We start from the raw sequence: 18001 nt of genomic DNA on the forward strand, positions 1-18001 counted from the left end.
TTCTTCAAGGGTGGATACCGGGGGGGGGGGGGGGGGGGGGGGGGGGTTACATTCCTACTTGGTTTACCTACTAGGTTAGGTTTTGGTTAGGTACATTCCTTACTAGGTTAGGTTAGGCCTTTAAGGGGGGTACAGGGGGTTGAGCCCCCATGGTAGGCAAATAGGGTTAGCCCCTTCCCTTAGGGGGGGTACAAGGGGGGGGTGGGGGGTGAATGTTAGGTTAAGGTTTAAGGTTGGTTAGGTTTACATTCCCTTACTAAAGGTTACGTTAGGCTAGTATTTCCCTATAGGGTTAGGTTAGGTTACGTTCCTTACTAGGTTAGGTTAGGCCTTTAAGGGGGGGTAGGCCGAAGCCCCCTGGTCGGTTAGGTTACAATTCCTACTAGGTTAGGGTTAGGCCTTAGGTTGGGTTACTAGGGTATTCCCCTACTAGGTTAGGTTTAGGCTTAAGGGGGGGTACAAGGGGGTGAACGCCCCCAAGCCCCCCTGGTCAGGCAATATTCCCTACTAGGTTGGTTAGGTTGGTTGGTTTTGGTTACATTCCTTACTAGGTTAGGTAGGCCTTTTAGGGGGTACGGGGGGGGTTTTCAGGTATTCTACTAGGTTTAGGTTGGTTAGGTTACATTCCTTACTAGGTTCCGTTTAGGCCTAAGTATTTCCTACTAGGTTAGGTTAGGTTTCCGTTCCTTACTAGGTTAGGTTAGGCCTTTAAGGGGGGTACGGGGGGGCGAAACCCACATGGTCAGGCAATTTTCCCTTATACTAGGTTAGGTTAGGTTAGGTTGGTTAGGTTACATTCCTTATAGGTTACGTTTTTAGGCCTAGTATTTTCCCTACTAGGTTAGGTTAGGTTACGTTCCTTACTAGGTTAGGTTAGGCCTTTAGGGGGGGCCTTTGGAAAGGGGGGGTATGGAGGGGCGAAGCCCCCCTTGTCAGGGCAATGTTCCCTACTAGGTTTAGGTTGGTTAGGTTACATTTCCTAAATAGGTTAGGTTAGGCCTTTTTAAGGGGGGGTACGGGGGGCGAAGCCCCCCTGGTCAGGCAATATTCCCTACTAGGGTTTAGGTTAGGTTGGTTAGGTTTACATTCCTTACTAGGTTAGTTTTAGGTTAGGCCTTTAAGGGGGGGTAACGGGGGGGCGAAAAGCCCCCCTGGTCAGGCAATATTCCCATACTAGGTTAGGTTAGGTTAGGTTGGTTAGGTTTACATTCCTTACTAGGTTACGTAAGACCTTTAAGGGGGGGTACGGGGGGCGGGGGGGGCGAAGCCCACTGGTCAGCAATATTCCCTACTAGGTTAGATTGGTTAGGTTACATTCCCTTACTAGGTTACGTTAGGAACCTAGTATTTCCCTACTAGGTTAGGTTTTAGGTTACGTTCCTTACTAGGTTAGGTTAGGCCTTTAAGGGGGGGTACGGGGGGGCGAAGCCCCCCTGGTCAGGCAATGTGTTCCCTACTAGGTTAGGTTAGGTTAGGTTGGTTAGGTACATTCCTTACTAGGTTAGGTAGGCCTTTAAGGGGGGGTACGGGGGGGCGAAGCCCCCCATGGTCAGGCAATATTCCCTACTAGTTAGGTTGGTTAGGTTACATCCTTACTAGGTTACGTTAGGCCTAATATTTCCCTTTACAGGTACCTAGGTTAGGTTAGGTTACCTTCCTTACTAGGTTAGGATAGGCCTTAAGGGGGGGTACGGGGGGGGCGAAGCCCCCCTGGTCAGGCAATGTTCCCTATAGGTTAGGTTAGGTTAGGTTACATTTCCTTTACTAGGTTAGGTTGGCCTTTAAGGGGGGGTACGGGGGGAGGGCGAAGCCCCCTGGTCAGGCAATATTCCCTACTAGGTTAGGTTAGGTTAGGTTACATTCCTTACTAGGTTAGGTTAGGTTAGGTGTTAGGTTACATTCCTTACTAGGCTACGTTAGGCCTTTAAGGGGGGGTACGGGGGGGCGAAGCCCCCCCCTGGTCAGGCAATATTCCTTACTAGGTTAGGTTAGGTTACATTCCTTACCGGTTAGGTTAGGCCTTTAAGGGGGGGTACGGGGGGCGAAGCCCCCCTGGTCAGGCAATATTCCCTACTAGGTTAGGTTGGTTAGGTTACATTCCTTACTAGGTTACGTTAGGGCCCTAGTATTTTCCCTACTAGGTTAGGTTAGGTTTAGCCTTTAAGGGGGGGTACGGGGGGCGAAGCCCCCTGGTCAGGCAATATTCCCCTCTACTAGGTTAGGTTACATTCCTTACTAGGTTAAGTTAGGCTTTAAGGGGGGGTACTGGGGGCAAAGCCCCCCTGGTCAGGCAACATTGCCTACTAGGTTAAGTTCCTTACTAGGTAAGGTTACATCCCCTGCTAGGTTAGGTTATGTTAGGTTGGTTTGGTTCTTTAAGGGGGGTTACAGCAGGCCCAACCCCACCCCTGGTCAGGCAACATCCCCTACAAGTTTAATTAGTTTTGTTATATGCTAACCTATGTTTAATTTGGTCTTTTGTATTTATTAAAACAACTATAGGCCCTATTACACATTTACCACCAGGACTTAAATCCCACCCCTCCTGGGCCCGTTATATATGTATTTGTATTATTTCATATTTTGAACCCATCCCACATTTACATTTAGTTCCTTAACTACCCTTCCCATTTACTTTTATTACCCTTAACATTGCCCAACTTATCTTTGTTAAGTGCTTGTTCATTTACCTCAGCCCCACCCTGCCTCAACCAATAGCATCAAAGCATTTTTACTACCCCTACCCCCCACCTCTCCTACCCTGTTTTCTACGGTCTGGCCTCCTGCCACCTCCTAACTGTAGAACTCCAACACTGTTGAATCTGCCGCCATGACATCCACTGCTGCATCTACTTCACGCTCGCCCCAGCCCTCACCAGGACTCTTTGCCAACTTCAGTAACAATTGTTACACGAGTTACAAGATTTTCTGCCTTTTACTCAGGTAATTATGATCGACTAATCGGTTTTTGCCAGGACCACGGCCTCCTGAGAAAGCAGGTCTTTTGCCCCCATTCAGTCAACTCCAAGATACGGGAGGAGGAGAATGTATAACTTCAGTCGGGTACCTGGCTGTTGCTATTTCTTTAAGCGTGCATTTTGAGGAACCAACCGACCCGCCTCCACGCATTCTTAAAAGCAGCTGCTGCTTTGTACCCTCCACCCCTTTAAGGTAAGGTCCAACATTATTCTTAATTATTATGTTTTAGGAAAGTGAGTGTTAGGCTTTCGCCGAAAGTTGCGCCAAGGTATGTTACTATTCAGTGGGGTGCTGCTAAGACAACTCGTACCTTCCACCTTACGCCGCCCTACCCCCTGTGCGTTACCCCCCCGCCCTCCTTAGTGAACATATGGCTCCGTGGTGGTTGGGGAATTTAAACATGGCGGCTGTGTTTACATCTCTTCACCGTAACGAATACTTGGTACCTTCCTGTAGGACCGTTCTTCGGTGACTTAGACTATGGCAATTGACATTTTCTATGTTATTTTAGTTGCTTACAAGGGTTGTAAGGGAATATTTTTTCGTTTGGTTGGTTGGAACTAAACTTAATATACCTTTGAGTTTGGTGCGGCTATTATGTAACTTTCAAGGTCAATTACTGCTTAGTTACAGCCGGCCGAATGGATATTACTTTTAAATCTGTACAGTAACTCAAATAACATAGGAATCAGTCAATTGCCATAGTCTAAGCCACCGCGGATTGCTTCTGTAGAAATACCATATTCTAAGCAACCTTCATAACAGTTTACGTCAAGATATTTTAATTAAATACAATAGCTTACCCTTGGTGTCGATAAAAAAAATGAACTTGGTTGTGACATAAGAAGCTGTATTTTTCAGCTAAATAGCCGATACCTGATGAATAATGAGGTTACTAGCTAGACCACCATTAGAAGAAAGATTTGGAAAACAAACTATTAATGCAAAGTCAGAAGTGGGTGGGTCGTGGCAGCGATGACGCCTTGTCCTGTGACCTGTCTAGTGTCTACGATCAACTGGTATTGTCTCTTATGAGAATGACAGAGCCCAAGTATTGCTTCTCTTCCTTGGCTATTGATCGTATCACTTTGGTAAAGTAAATTATCATTATTTAACTGTTAATTTTGTAGAAAAATGCACACTTGTGCGCATTTTGGTTTTTATATATATATGTATAGAGTTTGGTTGTGGTTTTTATGTTAATGTTTGCTCAGGAATAGCTATTTTTTGATATTAAAAGCAAATGCATTTTATTTGCATCCCTAAATACCTCTTAGGGCAATTAAAAGTAACGAGCCATTCCTGAACCATATATTTAAGTTTGTCAGGTTGTTCGCCACCTAACAACACCAGGCTTAGAAAACCGTTGTCGGCAGCGAGCAAGGCGACTGAAGAAGGCAGTACGGAGAGCTCAGCGTAAGCTACAGGACCAGAACAGTCTTCTCCGAATTTGGAAAATTATTACAGCCAAGAAGCAATGGCTGCCACAAATTAATTTGAGGACCGTGGCTCTGGACGTAATTTTCTCATGGATGAATGTCATCGACTTGAACACCTACTATCAAGAGCTCTACAGAAGGCTTCCATCATCACCACTACCTTCGTCACTGCTTTTATTATGGACCTAAATGACTGGCTATTTGTTGAGGTAAGGTTTGCAATATGTACGGTGCATTTGCTTTGCAAACTTTTAACAATAGTTACGTTATTAGTATAACTAGTGTCTAGCAACCAAACCCATATATATATAATAAAAAAGTCGGAAGGGTCATATATTACGTTAACTTTTGTCATTCATGCAGTCATCACTTAAATTTATTTACATTTTTGAACGTTAAGGACACTGTAAGGAGTAATTTAGATAAATTTATTGATATGAAGTTTTATATTTCCGTATAGTTCACTTAACGTACAAGATTTTTTTTTTCAAGACTAAGCACATATATGCACATTCATGTTTGTAGCCCCTTGCATTTCAAGTTTTATAATGTTACGTGTAATGGGTTACAGATCCTTCTGATGTTTCGGAAAATAAGGGGCAATAGTGCGGACCGAATGCAGGTTCTTCTGACGGATAGAGCGAGAACGTCCACGCTAAGTTTACAAAGGTTTTGCAACTCGACCAGGCGACTCATCCTAGTTCGCCAGTCATATCCTTATTGTCAATTGTCTAGTTTTTTCAGTTTTATTTTGTAAATTAAAATAATTTTTTTTAAACATATTTTTGCCTTACCTTTATGTTAAATGCTTTTGTGGTAACTGCTTTTCGAAAAAACATGGCGACGAGGATGGGATTGGTTGCGAGGTCCATTGCCTTGAGTATTTTTTTGTTGTTGACATTCCTTGAGCAGGTTACGTTCCAGAGTCACGGCACTCTCAAATATTTCCTTATATTTAGTTTTATAGGGTTCATTTAAATTTTCGCAAGATGCCGCCAAAGAGTATTTCGCGTAGTTCTCGTGCAGCCGTAAGGCAGCAAGTTACCAAGAAGTGTAATTTGATAGAAAATGTTATTTCTTCGATGTCTGTAAGCGATGCTAAGGAGCATATGAATGTATTGTTGGACCTTAAAGAAAAACTTGACAAAGTGAATAAAGAGGTTTTAAATGAAATTTGGGATAGCGCAGGTGAATTCGTGGACAGCGATAAATTAAAATTTTTTGGTGATTTTTTAATGAGGAAATGGGGATACTTGGTTTTGTTTGTTTTAGACGATCGTTTGAATAAGTGTCTTTTTTTTCTCTCCTTAAGACCACGGTTTGGTTCTCCTTCGGGGGGGGGGGGGGGGATCGTTCGCGTCCTGAAAATTTCACAGCTTAAATTGCCTGAACTACCTTACCGACATTTGCCAATAGGAAGGTGAGGATATTTCGAAGTTTTTGCTAGAGTTTGAAGCGACTGTAGATAAGTATGATCTTAGTACTCACGTTAAAATTTACTCTTCTTACGAGACAGCTTTCAGGTGACTCGCTTCTTAAACTAGTAAGTTCTCTAGATTGTAATAATCGTTCGTATATGAAGAAGCTAAGAAATTATTACAGAAAGCGTTTGCAGATACTTGTCTCAACAATACAGTGTTATTAAGCAGTTTATCGGAGTTAAAGTTGATTATAGAGTGATCCATAACGACTTTATCAGTAATATGAGATTATTGTAATCAATTGAGGCTTTAAACATAGATAGAGACATAGTTTTACAGTTTTTCATATGGAATGGATTTAATGACTGTTTCAAGAATCAGTTAATGCATATTACTGGCTCAAATAAACCCTCGTTGCAGCAAATAGATGAACATATCTTTACTGCTTTAGAGAGATATAAAGACATATCTAAGAAATTCAATGTTAGACAGGGAAATAATGTTCAGAGAAAGGTTGTTTCAAAGGATGTGTCGAAGTCAAGTTGTTTAGCTTCTGCTGTTGATGGTAGCGTTGAGAAATCCAAAGTTAAGGAATGTTCTTATGTTTGGCAGATGATAAAGGAGACGTTGATCACCCAATTTATAAGTGTTCGGTATATGTAACTCCACAGAGTAAAATTGAAAAACTAAAACAGTTGAATTGTTGTACAAACTGTACTTATGATTCTCATAAAAACTTCAGATTGCAGGTTTAAGTTTAACAGTAAATGTAGATATTGTAACAAGTGGCATTTCAGCTATCTTTGTAAATTTCGTAACGACCCAAAAAGTAATGCTAATAACCCTAAAAGTGATTCTGATAACCCGAAGTAATAGTAACCAAAAGGTAAAGGTTGAATAGTAAAGAGAAATCTAACTCTAATTCTGTTGTTTCTAATCTAACTTGGTCTGATTGGGAGTTTTGAGAATCTCTTGTAACCCGGTGACTGCTATGCTTCTTTTTCGTGAATGACTCTGGGGATAGAGGTATAAAGGATTCGGGGAGTCAAAAGTAACTTTGTAGAGGAAGATTGGGCTAAGAGTATGCAGTTTGAAGTGGTTGATCCGAATTATTCTTTGGTAGTGAATGGTATTATTAATTCTTCAAAGCCGTTAGCTACTGTGGTATACAAGGTCAAATTGAGTGAAAATTGTTTTACTGCTATTGCCATAAAGTCCATTAATTGAAATTAGTATTGCCAGGTGTATCTGAGGTAGCTCAAGCCTTTAAAGATAAGGGCTATGTATTAGCTGACAAAACTTTGCATCTATGTAGGGACAAAATTGAAGATATAAAATTGCTTTTGGGAAATGATAACTCTCATTTAGTACCTCAGAAGGATGTGCTGTTTCGGAGGTAGTTCTGAGGTGTTTCCCTCTGTCTACTTGGATTGCACCCTTAGGAGTGATGCTAGTAGGTGACATTGAGAGGTATAAGCAGAATCTTGCTCTATTACCAAACAGGATAAAGCATTCTTCTGAAGTTTTTGTATAAATGGTGATTGTTCCCTTGAAGTTGACGGCATTTTCGATTCAGATGGATTGTTCTTGGACTCTGCAGAGAAATTTAAGTTTGTCCGCTTATGTTAATATTTCTGTTTTAAATGATAAGGGTCAGATTGTTGAAACTGAACTGAGAAAGCAGCAGAAGAAATTCTTTCCTCAAAGGCAGAAACTGTTTTAAACAGTGATTCTAAAGTGTACGACGAAGACTTTATGGAGGAGAACAGGAAAGTAGTAGAATTTGCTTTAGAAAATACCTTTAGAGATAGTGAAGGAAGGTTAGTTATGTCTGTTCATGGAATGGGAAAGTAGCTCATTTGCTTGGGAAGAATCAAAGTTTGTCAAAAGCAATATTAAAGTCAAATTTTAAGAAATTTAGTAAAAAGGATAATGCTTTACATATGATTGATGAGGTTTTAAAGAACAGAACAGCTAGGCATTATAGAGAGAGTGTCTAACCTCGAGCAATTCTTGGAGGATAACCCCCAACATAGCTTTCTACCTCACATGCCAGTGTTCAGAATGGACCATGAGTCGACAAAATGTCGTAATGTATTTTTGTCCAATTTGTGTGAATCTGACCCAGGTAAACCTATAACATTATCACGTAATCAAGCAATTTTTGCTGGCTGGTTTCCTTGTTTGAATAAGAAGATTTCAACTTCTATTTTACAGTTAAGGTTTAATGAAAAGTTGATATGTTTTGATATTAAAAAGGCATTTCTGATGATAAATTTGGTGCCTTCAGATCAAAGTAGGTTACTCTTTTATTGGTATAGAAATTTTTCTCAAAAAGGACTATTCCTTAATTGTTTATAAACATTGTAGACTACCATTTGGTTTGCCATGTAGTCCAGCTTTATTAATGTTAGCACTTTATAAATTTTGATGTTAGAGGTCCAAGGTGACAATATTGATGTGAAGGAATTGAAGAAGAGTTATATAACTTAGCTACATGGATAACTTGGCTTTCACAACCAATGATGCTGAAAAGTTGAAATGGGCCTATAAGAAACTTAAAAGTATATTTCTCCCTATCAATTTGAACTACAGCAATTCATAAACTAATGATGACTCTCTGCAGCAACATATAGATGAAGGTAAGGAAAAGACTCCTACAAAGGTTAAAATTGCTTGGGTTGATCTGGGACAGAAGTAGTGATACTCTGTCGACAAAGTAAGTTGGTACTTGATAAGGATGCAACAACCAAAAGACAGATTTTAAGTTCAATTGCAGCCAATTTTGATGTGTTTTCATTTTATGGTCCCTTATTAAACAGGGCTAGATTATTTATGCATTCGCTACAGTGCAGAAAAGAAGTTGGATGGGACGATACCCTATCGGATAATGAATTACGAGAGTGGACTAATATTTGCAAGCATGAATGTGTTCCTGAAATTCCAGTGAAGAGATTTGTTGGTCGTAGAAATGAATTCCTTCCAACTGATGCTTTTTGTGATTATAGCAAGCATATATATGGAGTTGTGCTCCTTTTTATCAAGAACTTGAGAACAAAGGAGGTAAGTTTCCTTCTATCAAAAAATAGAATAATTGGGTGCCAGTTAGAACTAAAGTCTATCCCTTCTCTTGAATTTCAATCTCTTGTGCTTGGTACGGAAAAACTGTTGTTGATATTTATAAAGTCACTCTGTGGTTCAGAGAGCGTATCTCCTCCCATTAACATAACAAAGTTGGTAGTATTCTCAGATAGTGCAGTTGCACTGAGCTGGCTAAATTCTCGAACAAATAGGTTTGATAAATTAAGGAAACTAAGTATTTTTATTATGAACAGGTTGCACAGAATCGAGAATTTGTGAAACTGTCCCAGTGACTTTCAAAATTTTGTACAGGTATGATAAATCCTGCAGATTGTACTACCAGGTCCTTGTTTCTTATAAGAGGTTGATAAATCAAATTTCTTAGTCACAGGACCTGAAACCATTCAGAATATCTGGAAGATGACCATTTGGATGTAACAATCCCAAATCCTTTTAACCAACGTGCTTGAAGTTTCAGAGGGCCAGTGTGAGATAAGGATTTGTGACAGAGCCAGAGATGGGAGATATTTTAAATTCAACAAATTCCAAGTTCCAGTTGGCTTCATTGATTTTATGTCTACAAATATGTACTGACATTCAAACAATGTCAAACTGAAATTGAAGAACAAATCTGGCAAGTATGACCATTTTGAAGTTTTCAGTAATGAAGAAATTTCTTTGAAAGCATGGCAGATGATCATTTTGCTTGATCAACAGCAAAATTTTCCTGAAGTTTTTAGATATTTCAGAGAAAGAAACCCTCAAATTAGAGATATTCCCAACATAGTGAGTCAACTGAATTTATTCATTGATAAGAAATCTGGTTTACTAAGAGTTAAAAGTAAATTTTGTAAGTGGAGAGACCAGTAAATATGAATTCCCCATTCTTTTGGCTAAAAACAGTAAATTGACCGAAGAAATCCTAAAAAAATTTCATGTTGAGTTAGCTCATTCTGGAATATATGCTACATTATCTGAGGCTAGGAAACAGTTTTGGATTCCTTGTAGTTTTTCTACTGTAAAGAAAGTCTTGAAAGCTTGTGTTCACTGCCGTAGATTTAACAGTAGAACTATAAAATTAAACCAGTCTCCATATAGGAATTTAGGGTTTCTCCTCCAACCATACCTTACAGGTTACATTTTCATAGATTATTTCGGACCTTACTGGGTATATTGGATGGGTAAGAAATCAAAAGTTTGGATATATGTATCAACTTGCTTATGGTCCATAAATCTTAAGGTATGTGTAGACCTTTCAGAGATTTCCTTTTTGAGAGCACTGCAGCTCCATTGTTTCGAGTTTGGGGTACTGAGCTCTGTTTAAGTGACCAAGGTTCACAGCTAACTTCGGGTGCTAGAACTGTTGAAAACTTTCTAAATGATAAGGATACACAATCTTATTTCAGGGAGAACAACATAAAACCTTTGAGTTTCCAGCAATACTATAAAGGTCACAGTGAACTTGGTTCTTTAGTGGAATCGTGTGAAGATGGTTAAGAGGCTTATTGAAGGTTCTGTTCGGAACATGTCCACCTAGAATATTTGAGATTTTGACTTTGCTGTCCAAAATATTGTACACTTAGTAAATCGTCGTCCAATTGCTTTTAAAGAATATTTGCGAAGCAATGATGGGACTGAACCTGTACCCTCTCCTATAACTCCAGAAATTTTAGTTAAAGGACACGAATTAAATTCCTTAAATATTATTCCCCATTTACATCCTTTACCTAGGCAGATGATACTTGGGTTCTGATATATCTCCCATTGCCCATGTGAAGGACAGTCACAGAAAATTACGAAGGCTAGGGAAAGTATAATAGAGATATATAATAACGAGTTTGTTGTGCAGCTTGTGAACCAAGCAACATGATAAACGAGGTAGATAAAAGTGAACTCTTTGGGTGAAGTAACTGGTGCAACTGTACTCAAAGAAAAAGTAGGGAAGAAACTAAAAGGCACGTTTCCTCTTTGATTCCATTACTTTACAAAAGGGAATTTGAGGCTAAATTTAGCGATAAGGTACAATCAACATGTGATGGTAAGCAGAGTAAGGAAGATGTAGTTAAGGAGAGACCTAAGAGGCAAACTGCAATGATTGGGAAAGAGAGGGTAAAGAAACTATTTGAGGATGATTTAGCGTAATCATTTATCTATATTTCCATTCAATTTTTCTTAGAAAATTGAATCCCCTCGTGGGAATGTAGGAAAATGCACACTTGTGCGCATTTTGTTTTTTTTGACATATTATATGTATAGTTTGGTTGTAGTCTTTATGTTAATATTTGCTCAGGAATAGCTATTTTTTTTATATTAAAAGCAAATGCATTTTATTTGCATCCCTAAATACCTCTTAGGACAATTAAAAGTAACGAGCCATTCCTGAACCATATATTTAAGTTTGCCAGGTTGTTCGCCACCTAACACCAGGCTTAGAAACGTTGTCGGCAGCGAGCGACCTGAAGAGAGAGCTCAGCGTAAGCTACAGGACCAGACCAGTCTTCTCGGATTTGAAAAATTTTTACAGCCAAGAAGCAATGGCTGCCACAAATTAATTTGAGGACCGTGGCTCTGGACGTAATTTCTCACGGATGAATGTCATCGACTTGAACACCTACTACTCAAGAGCTCTACAGAAGGCTTCCATCATCACCACTACCTTCGTCACTGCTTTATTATGGACCTAAATGACTGGCTATTTGTTGAGGTAAGGGTTGCAATATGTACGGTGCATTTGCTTTGCAAACTTTTAACAATAGTTACGTTATTAGTGTACGAGTGTCTAGCAACCAAACCCATATATATATATAATAAAGTCGGAAGGGTCTTATATTACGTTAACTTTTGTCATTCATGCAGTCATCACTTAAATTTTATTACATTTTTGAACGTTAAGGGACACTGTAAGAGTAATTTAGATAAATTTATTGATATGAAGTTTTATATTTCCGTATAGTTCACTTAACGTACAAGATTTTTTTCAAGGACTAAGCACATATATGCACATTCATGTTTGTAGCCCCTGCATTTCAAGTTTTATAATGTTACGTGTAATGGGTTACAGATCCTTCTATGTTTCGGAAAATAAGGGGCAATAGTGCGGACCGAATGCAGGTTCTCTGACGGATAGAGCGAAAACGTCCACGCTAAGTTTTCAAAGGTTTTGCAACTCGACCAGGATCATCCTATTCGCCAGTCATATTCTTATTGTCAATTGTCTAGTTTTTTCAGTTTATTTTGTAAATTAAAAAATAATTTTTATAACATATATTTGCTTTACCTTTATGTTGTATTGCTCTTTGTGTAACTGCTTTTCGAAAACATAACAAATCCCGTGTGGGCATTGCCCAGCCTCGGTAAAATAACTCTTCTAATGTACTCCATTAATCTATTCAAGCGCTTACATTACGAATACATTAATAATACAACATAGTCCGGAAATACATTGTCTATCGTACACCGAAATGGCGGTTTGGATTCGCAAAATAAATTCGGTTATTTGTCACTGGGCGGAATCCTCATTCAGCAAGAGCGCATTCTATATATTGCTTCTCTTTATTCAGTCATGCATTTGTACCCGACTCAAAAAGTTTACCTCTGAAAAGGATGTTAATCATTTCTTTCATTACGTGATTTGCGACAAATAATTGCAATTATTCACGACGCAAGAAACACTGATTGATTGCTGAAGGGCTGGTCAGATATCATGATCAAAATTAGCAAATAATTTTTCTTTAATTCTCGTATTTTGAGTTTGATTTGATGCTAAAATTCACTCACCCTTACGAAGCAAATTATGAAAAATCAATGGATTATTTGAATGAATAAAAAATTCAGAAATGAAATTAAATTTTATTTTCACATTCTCTAAAAGCATCAGGTTTGATTCGTAAGACATTCTATTCTGCATTCTATTCTGAAGTTTGAAAATCTGTCCCTGTAATCCTTCACCCGGTGCACTGTGGGCATTACTTAATAAGGTTTTCTTTGCGATGTTTCTTAGGCCCCAGCTGCAACCTCTTTCATTCCTTTGACTGTACCTCCGTTCATATTCTCTGTTTTCCATCTTACTATATTCAACTTTTCCCTAACAACTGCTTCACAGTGCAAAAGGTTTTCCTCCTGTTGCTCCTTTCAAACCTTTCCACTCTCAATTTCCCTTTCTTCGGTCTGCATGACCTCATAGGTCCCAGCGTTTGGCCTCAGGCCTAGATTTAATATTCGACCTTATTCCTATGATTAGAAAAACTACCTATGGACCCGGGTCTGCTAATCTTGCTTTATCCTGAAATCAAGTTTCCTTTTCTTAACAGGCAAAACTTTCTAATTAATTCCCTCTATGAATAGGGGGTGGGGGTGTGGGGTTAGGGGGAGGGGTTCAGGGTAAAAAAAAGGTTGCCCCTCTCCAACCTTAACTTAAATCCGATGGAATCTTGGATCCTTTTGCATAATTAATGAACTAATTGTCTCGTAATTTCGTTACTCCCATAAGAGCAGGGGGAGAAGGAGTAGAACACGTCCGAATACACACTCTCCTCTCTCTCTCTCTCTCTCTCTCTCTCTCTCTCTCTCTCTCTCTCTCTCAGAGAAATGCAGGGTAGGCCTCTAAATGATCTCATAACTGAGCATAATTATAAAAAGTTAAACTAATGAATATATTAAAATTAAGAGTTAAAAAGTAATCCTATGACGACTGTTCGACGGTCACTATAAGTCTTAGAAATTATTATAATTATTAATTATCTGGATGCATTGACATTACTGTCAGCAAAGTTTCTCGTTGGACGAGCGGATTTCGCGCTCAGTTACCAATTTATTGCTGGTGATAGAAATTAATTTCTCGATATAATTGGTTTCTAGCCACGTAAAAATAGCTAGTCCTTCGGGCAGCCCTTTGTAGGAGAGCTGTTAATCAGCTCAGTGGTCTGGTAAAAACTAAGATATACTTAACTGTCAGCAAAGGTATATAAAATAAAAATCATGTAGACGTCACTTCAAAACATATAAAGAAGTGAATCGGCATTTAGAGTTACTAAATGGAGAAAGAGAAGAAGAGGACATGAGCAACAATAAATAAAGATTATGAAAATAAGGGACAGTTTTTATATTTAAAATTTAGAAATGGATATAAATACGACAAATTCTTGTGTTTCAAAAATATAAATCCCGCGGGATTCATGAAAAGGCAAAATGAAATCCGAACACTTCTCAGTCGCAGTCACGGGGTTTGTGCAACTACCCATAATCCTCTCGTCAGCAGCATCACTCTCCTGTACTGACCGTTTTTCATTTCTGATGACGTCACGCGTTAACAACTACAAGCAGCGGTATCTTTTCTAAATTATATCTGCTGTGCTGTCAATTGGATTTTTGTGTTTTATACCGACAAATCACAATTACTTGAAGACTTAGCAAGCAATAATTATGTAAGAGAGGGGCAAAATAATTATAGGCTTACTGTATTTACGATAATCGATTAGTGTAATTTATCGTGGAGGGGAAAACAAACACTTTTGTTTATGATGACTTGGCATTTTCTGTCGTCAAACAACATGGCAGCCTCGGTGTCAACAACAGGCGATACTGAGTGAGTCCTTTCTTTTCTTCTTTTCATAACACAGTGTTTCTTCTCCTCACACTTTCAATTGGGCTGTTGTCGCTCTCTGTACATATCGGATGTTAGAAGTGCAATTCAATTGTTTCCCTGGGAAATCTATTAAACTGGAGAACGGTTGGAAATACCAATAGTACATAAAGATTTTCGTCGGAATCTCTCTCTCTCTCCTCCCTCTCTCTCTCTCTCTCTCTGTTTGCTTTCATAAACTACATATACACATGCATATCCATACCACGTCTAGTGTGCATCCACACTCTAAAACATGTCACAAACACGTTAGTAACTTATCGCCAACACAAAGCAAAAAAGTTTAATGCAAGTTAGCGACTAATTGGTATTCCTAAGCAGTGCTTCATATCCAAAGGAACCGGCCCATTGCCTCAGAGTTCTGTCGTGTGTATTTTATATATTTGAAAAAGAAAATCAGGCCTAACAGTAAACATGTCATAAAACATAAGTCAGCAAATTATCAATATACATATCACGGACATGTTGACAATATGTCAACGACCTCAATGAATTCCAAATCTTTGGTAATCCCAGATAACCGTATGAAACTCTGGTTAGGACTCCCAGCGAGTTCGCTGACTTGTATTCGACTTGTTTGTAACGTGTGGAACGAGTCACAGACATGTGTTTATAACATGCCTTGACTATACGTGTGGAACGACCATCAGAATTTAAAATCTCTTTCCACTTCAGGTGAGAATCATTATATTAAGCGTCTCATTTTAAGGAACACAGAAGCAGTCTCGCCTTCTGTCTTGTGACGAGAACAGACAAGAGACAAAGGAGGAAAGACCGGACATGCAGACTGACATCCGATAAGAACGGACATCACTGGATATCAGAGCCGTTCCAAGACAAGCCCAGCAGACCACAGCTGCCTCCTGCGTTTCCCCAAAGATACTTGGGACGTCACTCATTCAAAATTCCCAGTAAATGTTGATTATAATTTCGAAACATATGTAGAGTTTAATAAAGAAATTAATAAATAAATAAGTAAATGGTGATAAATTTATTTTAAAAACTAAAAATATTAATAAAATAAAATAATACTAAATATTCCTAGTACGTGTCGTAATTTCGAAACGGAGTAGAGACACAAGAAAAATGCACTATAGTGCAAAATAATTAACATTATAGAAATACTATACAAATTTATGCTCTTACACTTTAAATTGACTGATTTCATGAATTTATCCTTCTCAGAAATAAACTATCTCTATCCCAGCAGCTCTTAGAACAAATCATTTTAGAATCCTTGTAACTGAAAGGGAAGAGCCAGATAAAAGGAGAAGGGCGGGGGGGTTGGGGGGGTGATGAAAAAAGGAATTGAAAGGAAAAATGAACATCCACGGGAGGACGAGAGGAGAAAAGGAAATATTATGAAATGACAATTTGTCCAAAATTGCATTTTTCCTAAACTATACAAACCTGAGGTCCTTTTACAATAGGAAGGTACTAGCGGGCAGCTGGATAGGTCGTAAGCTTCGAACAAGGGGTTCGGTAGTTAAACTGCTTGTCCGACAGGCGCGCAGCGCGCGACTGGGAGGTAAACAAATCACTTTTGCTTTTGGCCCAAGCAAAAAACTGCCAGAGTGAGGGGTGGCATGAGGTGGGACTATGTGGTAAAAGGACCTCAGGTTTGTATAGTTAGGAAAAATGCAATTTTGGACAAATTGTCATTTGTTCCGACACGGCATACAAACCTTCGGTCCTTTTACAATAGGAAGATCACTTCTTGGTGGGTGGAATCTGAGTCTTTTGTGAACAGACTGGTGTTCGCCCAACATTGGAAGCCTCCCAGGTCGTAAGAGCGAGGGAGGGATCCAAGCCTCTGTCCGATTGATCGGGGTGTGCACCGCAGGATCAATGGTCAGACCTCTGGACCGAGTACTAAGAGAGAGGCAAGGCGTATCTCTTCGTACCAGCAATGTAAGAACTTGTTCCTGTACAGGAGCAAATATAAAGTCATGGGTTGTCTCTTGTAGGCATCCACTTCCCCCCCCTTGTAGGAGGAAGTGGTGGATATTTCTGCTCATCCCTAGTGAAAGGATAGGATGGGGCTCTGTCATATAGCTCACCTGCATCTCGTCCTCATCCAGCGTAGTGACGACCGTGGCCCTTTGCCCACAGGTAGAGGAGGAGGAAAGATGGGAAGAGGGAGCCAGTCACTCACTCACTCACACATCCACCACACAGTCACACCAGGACTCGATGCTGTTTCAGCCTGCGAGGGGTCTGGGTTAGCTACACAACTTGTTGAGCAGCCACCACGGGTCCCAAGGAAAAGGTATCCAAGGACCGTGGGCAATATCCCGAAGGTAGAAGGACGTAAAGGTAGTCTGGTTAGACCAGACCCCTGCCTTCAGGACCTGCGCCACGGAGAAGTTCTTACGAAACGCCTAAACGAGGGGCCAATACTTCTGACTTCGTGAGCTCTCGGACGGGACGTACGGATGTCGTCACTACCATCAGCCTCATACGCCCTCCTGATGACCTCACGCAGCCAGAATGAAAGAGTGTTCTTGGATACTTTCTTTCTTGGTTAACCCGGTGCTAACGAAGAGGCGTCGACACTCAGGTCCTGAGGTGTCGCGTTTTCTTCAGATAGCGCCGTAGCGCCCTCACAGGACAAAGCAGCATCTCATCCGCATCATTATCGGTGAAGTCCATTAGGGAGGGAATCGTGAAAGACTCGAACCTGTCGTCAGGGACCGACGGTTTCTGAGTCTTCGCAACGAAGTTCGGGTGGGACGAAATCGAGCGTCACAGATCCCCATCCCCCCCTGGAGTGTCGTAAACATCATAGGAAAGACCATGAAGTTCCCCTACTCTCTTCGCCGATGCCAGGGCCAGCAAGAAGAGGGTCTTGAGGGGTCAGATCCCTGTCTGACGACTCTCGGAGTGGCTCGAATGGTGTTCGAGTCAAACTCCTAAGGACGAGAGTTCACATCCCACGCAGGGGGCCTGAGTTCCCTGGGTGGGCAAGACCTTTCGAAGCTCCTCATAAGCAAGGAGATCTCGAACGATTTGTTCGAAGATGTCCAATCCCCTTAATTTCAGGACGAGAGCCAGGGCGGCTCTGTATCCTTTGACTGTGGGGGACTGAGAGGAGCTTCTCTCGGCGAAGAAACACGAGGAAATCCGCTACCTGCTGAAGAGTGGCTCTGAGAGGAGATAGACCCCGTCTACGACACCAACCCACAGAAGACGGCCCACTTCCCCTGGTACACAGCTGCAGAGGACTGACGGACGTTTCCAGCCATCTCTGTTGCTGCGCTACGAGAAAAGCCTCTCGTTCGCAAGAGATGGTGGATAACAGCCAGCCGTTGAAGTCGTAGGGACTGGACTGCTCGGTGGTACCGCTCGACATGTGGCTGGGCGAGAAGGTTTGTGCCAAGGGGGAATCTCTCTCGGTTCTCCTGCGAGAAGAGCCAGCAGGTCCGGATACCAAATGGCCT

Source organism: Macrobrachium nipponense, chromosome 25 (genome assembly GCF_015104395.2).
Source record: "Macrobrachium nipponense isolate FS-2020 chromosome 25, ASM1510439v2, whole genome shotgun sequence".
Classification (NCBI taxonomy): domain Eukaryota; kingdom Metazoa; phylum Arthropoda; class Malacostraca; order Decapoda; family Palaemonidae; genus Macrobrachium; species Macrobrachium nipponense.